The sequence below is a fragment of the Rhipicephalus microplus genome, chromosome 5 (assembly GCF_043290135.1).
Source record: "Rhipicephalus microplus isolate Deutch F79 chromosome 5, USDA_Rmic, whole genome shotgun sequence".
Lineage (NCBI taxonomy): Eukaryota > Metazoa > Arthropoda > Arachnida > Ixodida > Ixodidae > Rhipicephalus > Rhipicephalus microplus.
Window position 1 is genome coordinate 80,411,868 of NC_134704.1, and position 3,901 is coordinate 80,415,768.

The 3,901-nt window shown below is 48.1% G+C and overlaps 1 non-coding gene across 1 annotated transcript; it reads right to left on the reverse strand.

The window, feature by feature from the left end:
- Positions 1-558: 558 nt before the first annotated feature.
- TRNAS-GCU (transfer RNA serine (anticodon GCU)) lies at positions 559-631 on the reverse strand. Its single transcript has one exon. It is a non-coding gene; the product is annotated as a tRNA-Ser (tRNA).
- Between the last annotated feature and the right edge of the window lie 3,270 nt (positions 632-3,901).

The window sequence follows — 3,901 nt, forward strand, 5'->3', positions numbered from 1 at the left end:
CAAAACCTGACAGCAGGGCGAAATTCGACAATGTCCAGTCACAAGGGACAGACACCTCAGAGGTAGCCTTCGTTGTGTTCTTGACGACAGCGACCAGGAAAAAGAAGCTCAGTGCGAGCGCTTACCACTTCACTAACACCATAAGCGAGCTACAATACCACCACCGGTCCCTATAAAGAGAAAGAGGGGTGTTCCGAAGCTGGACCTATGAAGGTGCTGCGTAGCCTGGGTCGAAGGAGGCGCTGCCTATGCCACGCGCATAATCCACACCAGAACGTCGCAGAGGCTCTCCAGCACTCTCTTCAGAGACTGGAAAGCGTGGTTGCGCTCCCCGAAGCGCCAGAAACAAGGCAGGGGCTGCACCCGCTTGCCAAGGTGCTTGGACAAAGAAAGATCAAAGATTGATATGTGGGGTTTAACGTCCCAAAACCACCATATGATTATGAAAGTCGCCGTAGTGGAGGGCTCCGGAGATTTCGACCACCTGGGGTTCTTTAACGTGCACCCGAATCTGAGTACACGGGCCTACAACATTTCCGCCTTTATCGGAAATGCAGCCGCCGCAGGCGGGATTCGAACCCGCGACCTGCGGGTCAGCAGCCAAGTACCCTAGCCACTAGACCACCGCGGCAGGGCAAGAAAGAACATAGAATGAGGGGGATAATCTTAAAGGGACACTAAAGGCTAATGTTAAGTTAATATTGATCGCTGAAATTGTGGTCCAGAAACCTCGTTGTGCTACTTTTGTTCCAAGAAAATGCTTATTTTGAAATAAAATCACGTTTCACTGGTACGAGTCACATTAGCACACTTCTAATTTCAAATCACCCGCCTCAAAGTGGGAACATTCACGTTACCGTTAGCGTGCACAACGTTTCCCGGCTTTACTGCGTGGTCCCCGACGCCAGTAGTAGTAGAGCGAATGTAGCGGTAGCCGCAGCAGAAACAATGGCTATTAAACAATGTCTTGCCATGACCTCAAGATGGCAGACATGCTTGGTTCAACGACACTCCGTTATATCGCACGACCTGTCCAGTTTAACCAGGCAAAAATTAAACTTTCAGACTACTCGTGCCGCTCACCATAGTATTGTAAGGCGGTTTCTTTTTCTATGAATGAAACACAAATCCAGATGCAGCATTTTATTACGTCTCTTGACGCACTGAAGGTTCTTTATTTAGTGCAGCTAGTTCGATTACTAGTGAATTAATGTAGACGGTAACTCAGAAGTCATCCGGATTCTTTCGCAAATGTCCTACTCGTGGTGCACGTGTTTTCATGCATTGATTGATTGATTTGTGGAGTTTAACGTCCCAAAACCACCATATGGTTATGAGAGACGCCGTAGTGGAGGGCTCCGGAAATTTAGACCACCTGGGGTTCTTAAACGTGCACCCAAATCTGAGTACACGGGCCTACAACATTTCCGCCTCCATCGGAAATGCAGCCGCCGCAGCCGGGATACGAACCCGCGACCTGCGGGTCAGCAGCCGAGTACCTTAGCCACTAGACCACCGCGGCGGGGCGTTTTCATGCATTTACACCAACTTCTCAGTAAATAAGCTACTGCTGTCGATAATATTGCCGTTGTAGACGTTGTCATACAGTACGCTTTTAATCTGACCGAAAATGTTGTCCGACTTTAGTGTGCCTTTAAGAAGCAAGTGGCTTCTGCAGTAAAACGAAAGAACATGCAGTTACATATCACACCGCATCACCTTATATAAAAACGTGAGCTTTTTGTTCATTGATAACGCTGGACATAATAAAAGGAGTGGATACATCTAGGACAAGAAATGAAGCCCTGTCTTCTGTTGAACATATTAAAGCATAGCTCAAGACCGCAAGAACAAGAAAAAATAAATGGTAACAAACAAAACAGAGGGCATATGTAAACGTTATAGATTTGAACTGTGAAAGAAAGGAGGTTGCGATGAAGCTCCACAAGATGCCTTTAGTATACTTCACATGAACTTTTGCGTTCTTCTATATATCTCCAAGCTTACAGTAGTAATAATAATACTGATAATTGGGGTTTTAAATTTCAATACCATGATATGATAATGACACGTCGTATTGGAGGCCTCCGGAAATTTTGACCATCTGGTGCTCTTTATCGTGAAATGACATCGCACAGTACACGGGCCTCTACCGTTCCGCTTCCATCGAAATTCGACTGCCACTGCCGGGATGCTGTGATCGAACCGACGACCTTTGGGTCACCAGCCGAGCACCCTTGCTACTGACCTGTCGCATAATGATGAACTGGAGCACTACATCAAGGACTCTTTTATTCTAATGCTCGTGCCTAACTCCTTTCTTCTGCTGTGTCCTTCTCACATGTTGCCGCCCGTCCACAAACATCAGCAGCATATTCTCAAGGGGCCAATGCAGTTGATTCTCGCTGGCTTGATTCCACAATATACACTTACTGAACAGGTCGTTCGATTGTCTGTCAAGCACGTACTCGCAGTGGAAAATGCGTGCCATACCATCCTTTCCCCGGTGTATTGAAACAACTCTGCCCAGCTTCCGTAGTAGCGAAAGTGTGAGGTCATCATGCACCAAAATCATGTCACCTCTCGTAGCTGAGGTAGTTCACGAGCACGGCCATTGTGCGCTGATCACTGTAAAAGAATGTAGAACCGCTTCCTCTGGAAAGATAGCTTCGCTGCGAGGCGCTCAAGATAACGTGCGCGGCGAAGCAAATCTTCTTTCATCGATAGCCTGCGATCAAAAATCCTGGCTTCTTGAGGAAGGCATATCATGCGTCTTCTGAGTAAGAGGTAAGACGGAGTCAGCGGTCACAGTTCATTGGGGCTGCTGTCACGATGATATGGCGGCTGTTTACGATCACTTCCACATCGCAGAACCCTGTAGCGAAGACCTCAGCGTTCAGACTGTTGCACTGATGCTACCGACAACACGCAATATTGTTGGTTGGTTGGCTTTCTGACCTGCCCCCTTACCTAGAAGATTCAGTACCCACGGACGTCCTGTTGACGATTGGCTGACATCGGATGAGTACGAGCAGCGGCACAACCTCAGAATTCAGCTTTGTACTTATCAGTTGCAGCTCTGCCTGGCACAGATGACGTAGCGCACGCGGGGAAGCGTCAAACGCAGCGCGAAGCTTTGTCTGGGCACTCAGAATATACATTTTCCCTTGGCAGTAGTGGTTGAACTCGACCTGGGTGCTCTTCGCTGACTTTCACTCTGAGTGTTGTGTCATTCTGTTTCAGTAGTTTGGATGCTTCCATAAAACTGTAACTATGCGCCCTGTAACTATGCGGACAGATAGCTTAATTTCGATGAGGTCGAGATGCCTCATCACAGAAACATGGCAGTGATGAAGGGAAGTTAGCCAGTGATTCTAGCAAGCGCGGACGCGTTAGTGAATGTCCCACTATATAGAGCGGGTGGGGGTGAGGGTGGGGGTTGGACGTTTCTTTGGGGGTAGAAAACGCGAGAAACACAACACCGTCGCCGTGGCCTGCCTTCCTGCCTATCTCAATCTGTGTCCGCAGGAAACTAAGCACTTCTGCTGCCTGGTGAGCTCTCTTTTCAGGGGTGGTGATGCCGGACTTATCCTGCGGCGCTTTGTTCACCTTCTGACGGTAGAGTATTGCGAGGTCGATAGGCAGGCACTTTATTACCCTGCGGTCGAGGACAACGTCGTACTTATCGGGTGAGATGTTCAAGCAGGTCATTGCAGAGACTCGAAAATAGACCTTATCGTAGAGCAGCCGAAGGTTCTTAACCTTGAATTAAAAGTTGACTGGTGCTAAGGCGAGGAGATAGTCAATGTGATCGTTAAAGAACCAGTCACGTCGATCAAATCACAACGTCCGTCTTGATAGCGATGTCGTAATTTTCTTCTGTCAGTCGAATGCCTTCGAT